At 45.7% G+C, this 8,194-nt stretch overlaps 1 pseudogene; it reads left to right on the forward strand.

The window, feature by feature from the left end:
* Positions 1–2,187: 2,187 nt before the first annotated feature.
* On the forward strand, positions 2,188–4,619 carry LOC112819636 (replication termination factor 2-like; annotated as a pseudogene).
* Positions 4,620–8,194: the final 3,575 nt, after the last annotated feature.

An 8,194-nucleotide genomic window follows, 5' to 3' on the forward strand; every position in this document is an offset into this window, starting at 1 on the left:
ATCGGGCTCCCTGCTCAGCAGTGAGTCTGCTTCTCCCTCGGACCCTCCCCCCTCTCATGCTCTCTATCTCATTCTCTCTCTCAAATAAATAAATAAAATCTTTTAAAAAGAAAGAAAGAAAGAACAGAGCACCTCTGCACGTCAGGAAAGAGAAACCAGACCCTCTTGCACAATCCCGGCCACTGGAACCAGACCCCCTTGTACAATCTCTGAGCACTGCGATATTGTCGGTAGCCAGCAGCATCGAGTCTGCACATAATCAAGAAATGTTATGGACCACCACCCTCCCTGTACTGATTAACTGCTCTAAACTCCTTTAAAAATCCCTGGGCCAGGCAGAAACCTTGGAGTTGGCCTTTGGACAGGAGTCTTCTCCCCAGGTGGCGGACCTCCTACATAAAGCTCACATTCCTTTCCAATCAAAGCTCCTCTCTTCAGTATTGGCTTTTTTTTTAAACTAGGCTCCACACCCGATTGGGGCTTGAACTCACAACCCTGAGATTAAAGGTCAGATGCTCTACACTCTACCGACTGAGCCAGCCAAGTGCCTCTTGGGTATTGGCTTTTCAAGCCAGGGGCAACCAACCCTGGCATTTGGTGACAAATTTTGGTGAGCCACCCAGGAGCCAATGCTCCTGTGGCATCCAGATCCCCTGGGGAATCCTAAGGCAGAGCAGTTTGGCCTTGGCAATGTGCCATGGCTTCCTTGGTAGTTTCCTGGGCTAGTAACTTGGAGGACTGCAGGAAGTTAGCTGCTTGGGGCTAGCTGGTCTCCAAGAGGAAATCTGAGGGATCTGTCCCTGCAGCTGAGGAGACTATTTTTGTCTCAGGGAAACTACCTGCTGATTCCCAAACAATCTAGTGGCCAAGTTTGCTTTTTGTTTTGAGTGGAAAGGGAAGGAGCATTTGGGGAAGCTGACAAACTTCTGCACCAGGTGAATCCATCGAAGTGCATGCTGATGCAAGTTTCTCATTTGCAAAGCACAGGGTGCTTCTGTTTCATTGTCCATGCTTTTTCCCTTTAGAAAGGCATGGCTTTCGGGAGAAACTAAAAGAGACTTGAATAACGGTCGATTTGTTAGGAATTTGGAACAGATCTGATTTGGTGTGTGTTGGTAGGGGTGGGTTGTGTTGTGTTATGTCAACTTTGTGTATAATGGGAAACCCCATCTCTATCCCACCAAATAGCCCACTGGGCCAAATTTTGAGTAAGTGAAAGGATAGCCAGGAGCTATGACTGTGAAAAAGATTATCTTTTACTGTAACACAGTTTGGCCAATGTACCATTTAGAGATGAAAAATGGTCACTAAATGGCTCCCTTGGATTCCTTCCTCCCATTCAGTTGCCTCTAAATAAGGGGTCTTGGTTTGGCTCTCTTAGGAAGCCGTTTGGTTCAGTTGGTGAAACTCCAACTTTGGGGAGAAACCAGAAACTAGGAAGCATTCAGTTCAATTGGTGAAGCCAACTTTTAGGGAAGAACAAATGCTGATGGAGGTACTCTAGGCTTCATTTAGTCATAGTCTTGTTTCTTCTGTGTTCTTTCTGAACTTTTGCCCAGGAAGATGGGGAATACTCCTTCTGTTCCCCAAGAAGGTCCACAAGGGCATATTTTATTTATTTTATTATTTTTTTAAAGAGTTTGTTTATTTGAGAGAGAGAGAGACAGCGCGCGTGTGCAAACGCTCTTGCACAAGCAGGGGGAGGGGCAGAGGGAGAGGGAGAAGCGGACTCCCCATTGAGCAGGGAGCTGGATCCCAGGACCCTGGTATCCTGATCTGAGCCCAAGGCAACCATTTAACCAACTGAGCCACCCAGGCGCCCATGAGGACATATTTTAAATAAATGGTGCAGAGAGCTGAAAAGCAACCAGAGAAAAAACCTGTTTTGCAGGAGAGAGAGACCCAGAGACAGACGGGGGTGGGTGGGTGGGGGGGTGTTACTCTAAGCTTTGAATCTGCCTCCAGGCTTTCTGGTGACATCCTTGCAGCTGTGCCTTCACCTCCTGCTCCTCCTGTTTCTGCACCACTGTGGGCACCGCTCATATAGCTAGCTCCTCTACCATCCTCGGTGCCTGGGGTGCCATCGGCTTCTGCTCCTCCTACCCTCATTATCAAGGAGCGAAAAGCACCCCAAATTGTTGGGTCCCCTCCTTATGAGGTTCAAGATAAAGCACCTTCCAAATCAACATGAAGGGATCCAGTGGCTCTCTGGACTTAAACTGCTTACCTCAGATTTCCCCACAGGTGCCCCAGGTAAAAAGTGACAGTGGGCAACAAATTAATGGTCTTTTAGCAGACACAGATGTAACATGTTCAGTATTAAAGCTAATTTATTGTTGTTGGTTTAATTAAAAATAAACGTGTTTTTGGAGTTATCTACATGGAATATGATCCAGATAATCAGCTTTTATTCTACCTGAATTTATTACTTAAAATTATGTTGTGTCTGTTGCAATTTGTCCAAAAAAATGACTTAAAAGGATGGTTGCTTTTGTCTGTCTCAAAGTTTTCATAGGTAATTGTTAAGAACAAGTAGGTTGAATAAATAAAAAGGCAAAGAGCTTTCAAAGTCTTTGGTAACCTGAAACTTTTGCTAAGTTAAATGATAAATTGGGTTGAACTCATTAGATATCTAATTATTTTCCAAATTACATAAAATACTGAAATATTAATTGCTAAACACAGGCTTATCTGTTTCTGGCTTCTTAATATGGAGAAACTAAAGACATTTGGGTCTGCTAATAAACACAGTTAACTGAAAGATTGTGGTATAAAACATATGTTTTTAGAAATTATGAAATGTACTCATAAATTTGCCTCCTACAGAATCCTGGTGTAATAGACAGGTTGCAGTTGGTTACTACTTAATTTTCACTGGAGACTAAGGTTTCTAAGAGTTAAAATTCTGCTAAATGTAATTAAGACTGATGGAAATAAGGAAGGCAACTTTGTATGTAGGAAAGAAAGAGATGTGTAAGAAAGGTATAAGAAATGAGAATAGGGCGCCTGGGTGGCTCAGTCGTTAAGGGTCTGCCTTCGACTCAGGTTATGGTCCCGGGGTCCTGGGATCGAGCCCAAAGTCGGGCTCCCTGCTCAGCGGGGAGTCTGCTTCTTCCTCCCCCTGCTTGTGCTGTCTCCCTCTCTCTCAAATAAATAAAATATTTTTAAAAAGAAGAAATTCAAATATGTTTTTGTTGAGGTAAAAGAAAGTAATTTTGTCCTAAAATGAGACTGGTTATTTAGAAAGAAAAGGCTTAGGACAAAATCTGAATGAAAAAGAAAGCTGTAGAAGGTTTGTGAAGGGAAAACGTTGGGAAAGAATTCTATGTGTGCTCAAAACTAAGATGGAAATGAATTCTGCCTTTCTCTCTGTTAAAAAGACAAAGTTTTCTGGGATTGTTGGTCAGTTCGTGATAAGAAAGTATGAACAAAATTTTTTTTCTTTTTCTATGCACAAAACCAAAGTTTCTGTTTTCCCTTTATCAGGACTTTGATTACTTAAGAGCACTTCTCAAATATTGGACTCTGACTACTGGCTAGCGAAGGAATAACCCCCAAGAGACACGAACTGGTGAAGGGGCCGAAGAAGGCTGTGAAGGTTGACACAGATGGTTAGTGGCCCTGCGGAACCACTGTACCCGACGGCAAGAAACAGCAAGGCGACCAACCGCTGCCTGTGAACTCGGCGGACTTCGTAACAAGGATGCCGCCCCTGAGTTTCTATTGGACAAGTCTTCCAAAAGGCCCTTGGGAAGGCAGCATCTCCATGAAAAGCATTAAGAATGTGACAGCACTAAGGCTTTCTGATGCGCCTGCCTGGGAAGGGGACAAAGGGCGCACAAGGTGACCAACACGATGAGCTCCGGCGGCTCGCTTCCTCGGCCCCGCTGCGGGCCTGGAGAGGGACGGCCGGCACAGGTTCTGCTTCCCGCGGCGCCGTGGTTGCGTGTTTTCTGAGCGCACCCGGAGAGAGAGAAAAGCCCAAGTCTGTCACTCATGTGGGGCTGCCGTCCCGGAGCGCGTCTTCGTGCTCGCCGTGGGGGACGCCGAAGAGGCGGCTGGAGGAGAGGAGGCTGAGGGCGAAGCGGGGCCGGAAAGCAGACACCCAAGGCGGCAGCGTGTCCCAAGGCCAGGCGTGCGTGAAGAATCTCCGGCGCCATCAAAAATTAAGACAGGGAAGCCTGAAGAAACCAGCCTTGATGCTAGAGAGAAGCCGCAGCTCAGCGGCCCAGAGGGCAGCAGCACACGGGAGCTCTTCTGGGAAAGTCGGGGAGCCTCTGTGTGGAACCACAAAGAGGTGCACTGCCCGCGGCGAAGCCTCGGAAGCTTACAAGTCCCTTTGCACGACCCACAGCTCCGCCAAGCGCTGCACGGAGGAGCCCGGCCGCGGGTCGCCCACGCCACCCGCTGGGTCTGAAGCCCTGGCGGCGCTCCACGCGCTCCGGTTCCCACGGGCAGGTGGCGTGGGCGTTACCGCGCCCTGTTCTCCGCGAGCTCTCCCTTTGCGGCCTCCCAAATCTCAGAGCTGGAGCGCTCGCTCTTGCTTGTGAGGCGCGTGGGTTCCCGCGGGGAAACGCTGGCCCTGCCCGCCCCTCCCACAGGCTCACGCCCTCCCCACGTCCCGGAAGATGCGTTGTGTAAGAAAGGTATAAGAAATGAGAATAGGGCGCCTGGGTGGCTTCTCATGCTTGAGATGAAGACTCCAGATTCCTTGGGAAAAACAAAACGAAACAAAAAAACCTCAAATATTAAAGGAGCTAAGTTTTGCTAACTGTATAACCTTGTGTAGAATCTCTTATTTCCACCTTGGTTAAATAGGTAATTAAATATTAAGTGTTATGAAAATGGTCCTATTGAGGCATGTGCTTTAGAACTTCCTGAGGTTTTTTAAAACAAACTTTCCTAGATTCAATTTCTAAGTGAAGTCTTTTTGACTAATTTAGGCTTTTTTATTTGGTATGTTAAGTTACTGATAAACCTGGTTTGAAACATTGCTAGTTCTCTAATGTTTGCTCTTCCAAATTTAAGGAAATTTTCTCTTAAGATATCTGTGAATTACGGAAATATGGTAAAATATCCCTTTGTGAACAAATTTAAACATTTAGCTTTTCTCCCTACCCAAACCCTCATGAATTCAGAAACTCTCAATATTCTTTTTTTGTCATGGCAATTATAATTATTTGCGTAAGTTCGATAAAAATCTGTTCTCCTTTTAACAGGACACCATTGGAAATATTGGTTATACTACCAAGGCTTTGACTGGAATGTCCTATTTGAGAGAGACATGCATAGAATCAGATATGACTGGGCAGCTTTAAGGAACTAAGGTTAATTTTACAGAGTCAATAAAGTCCTTAGAGATGTCAATGGAATTCCTTGCTTACAAAGTTCCCAGCAGCCTTACCAGGTGAGTAAAGAATGTCACTTTCTGGCAGGCGCAGGAAACCTCAGGATATTTGGGGGACCTCAAGAAGAGGAATTCACCCAAATCTACAGGTATTACAGGCAAATCTGATGACAAGTATTTGGCTTGGCTTCTAGCCTCAAGAGGCTATTAAAAGTTCAATCTAGGGGTGCTTTGGTGTCTCAGTGGGTTAAGCACCTGCCTTTGGCTCAGGTCATGATCTCAGGGTCCTGGGATTGAACCTTGCATTAGAGTCTCTGCTGAGCGGGGAGTCTGCTTCTCCCTCTCACTCTTGCTCTGTGCTCTCTCTCTCAAATAAATAAATAAAAATAAAAGTTCAATCTAGAGATTCCTTATAAAGAGTTCTAGCAAAGCAAGTATTAAATAATTTATATGGTAAATCACTATCCTTGCTGAGCTTATATAAATAATTAGGCCAAGGTTTTTAAAATTGGACTTGTTTTTCAAATGAATTAGTCTCAATTTAGCTATCTTTAGAAATGAGGGTGACTTTAGGGAGAAAAATTATGTTTCAATAACACACTTTTGTGGATGTTAAACTCTAGTCCTGATTATCCTTGAGTGTTTGTTGTTTGCCTATGCTAGACAACTTAAGGTTCACTTCAGAGAAACTGTCACAATAGCTCATGTATAGACAGTCTTCATGCTTGCTTCTCTGTGGGGATAATAAGAGGACCCCACGGGCATATGATTACTTGAACAGTTGGACAATGGGATGGATTCCCCAACGATCTTATAACTCAACTATCACGTTGACCAGTTCTATGTGGTTGGGATGACAAAATTGCTCCTTTAAAGCTGGAGCATACCCCATTCCATGGGGTTAACTATGGGCTTGTGTAGCGATAATGGATCACCCCACTTTCCTTATGATAGGATTGGATGATGCACTTGGGGATACCCTTATTTCCTGGAACAAGTCCTCTCCCACTTCCTGGCAGTTCCTCCTAATTAGGGTATTATTAAGGCTAGACATCCAACAAAGAAGGCTTCTTGATGCTTTTATCCCCTTAGCTATATTTGTCCCAGGAGCTGCCTCTATTGAATTAAAATTTCAAATAGAGGCTTTAGCCAAGCATACAGCATCACCTTTAAGCAAACCTGACACTCAGTCACTCACAAATTCAGAAGGTGGCTCTCTAAAACCAAATGGTTTTTCTGGATAGTTGACTGCAGCTCAAGGAGAACCTGTGCGCTCATTAAAAGAGTATTTGTTGTGTACATGTCCCAAATTACTCAAAAAATGTAACTGATGTCATGAAAGAGTTAAACACATCACCACCATAGATGCCCTAGCTGTAGATCCTTTTACAAATTGACTAAATTTAACTCCTACATGGAAACATACTCTATTAAGTATTGCTATATTTCTTGTTCTCCTTGTCTTTGGTTGTTTGACTTTTTGCATCTGTCAAGCAGGAGCTCACCCTATTCACACTACTAGCTTGGAGATGCCCTTAGTGTTCCCCTCAGTGGAAATGCCAGAAACAAGATCCCCCCCACTCTGTAAAAAAGTCTTTACTCCAAAATTCTTACGTGGTCCCCAATCAGGAGGAAGTAGCTACAGAAGACGACCTTTACCTTTAATCCCACAGATATGAAATGATGAAATTGACAGTGGGGAATTGAAGCCTCCTCTGCCAGTCCTGCCAAACTACCACTCTTTGAGCTTTAGCAAGCACCCTTAGCCTCATACACCATGCATTCTTTTTTTTAAGACTTTATTTATTTATTTGAGAGAGAGAGTGAGAGCAAGAGAGCACAAGCAGGGGGCAGGGCAGAGGGAGAGGGAGAAGCAAACTCCCCACTGAGCAGGGAGCCCAATGCCAGACTCAATCTCAGGACCCTGGAATCATAATCCCAGCGGAAGGCAGATGCTTAATTGACTGAGTCACACAGGTGCCCCCTACACCATGCATTCTTTACTAGAAATAACAGAGCCCCTCTGCAGGTCAGGAAACAACCCAGACCCTGGGTGCACAATCCCGGCCACTAAGGAACCAGACCCCCTTGTGCAACTTCTGAGCGCTGTGATAACGTGGGTAGCTGGTATCATGGGTCTGCACCTAATCAAGAAAGGTTACAGACCACTGCCCTCCCTGTACTGATTAACTGCCCTACACTCCTTTAAAAATCCCTGGGCCAGGCAGAAATCTTGGAGTTGGCCTTTGGACAGGAATCCGCCTTCTCCCCAGGTGACGGTCGGGCCTCCTGTTTGAGTAAAGCTCATGTTCCTTTCCAATCAAAGCTCCTCTCTTGAGTATTGGCTTTTCCAGCCACGGGCAGCTGAACTTGCGGTTCCCTAACAGTCTCTTTGTGGCAAGTGTGAAAAGTGCATACGATGGTAGTAGCAGAAGGAAAACATAACTGAATTTGTAAAGCAGGCGCATTCCTCACCGAAAGCTTACCACGCGCCAGGCACTGCTCAAGCAGTTCCTTAATCCATCTCGCAACCTCCCTAGAGGGTAGCTGCTATTAGTGTTCCTTTCTACTGACTGAGGCAGAGAGGTCAGGTAACTTGCCAAACGTCACACCGCTAGACAGTTTAAGAAGCCAACATTTGAAAAGCACTACCTTGCCTCCCTGCAGCAAGGACCAAGTGTTGAACGCTGCGGTCAGGCGGCCTCCACCCCGAGCTCAGGAGGAGCTCCGCCCGCCCCTTCTTTCCTTTCAGCCAAGTACCAAGGAAACGGCGGAAGTGCCCGGGCGCCCACACTTCCCATGGCCGCCGCTCTGGCGTGTGGGTAACTTGTTGAGGCCAAGGCTGGA

The sequence above is a fragment of the Callorhinus ursinus genome, unplaced genomic scaffold (assembly GCF_003265705.2).
Source record: "Callorhinus ursinus isolate GAN/ISIS: 27379988/994484 unplaced genomic scaffold, GSC_fseal_2.0 scaffold6, whole genome shotgun sequence".
NCBI lineage: Eukaryota > Metazoa > Chordata > Mammalia > Carnivora > Otariidae > Callorhinus > Callorhinus ursinus.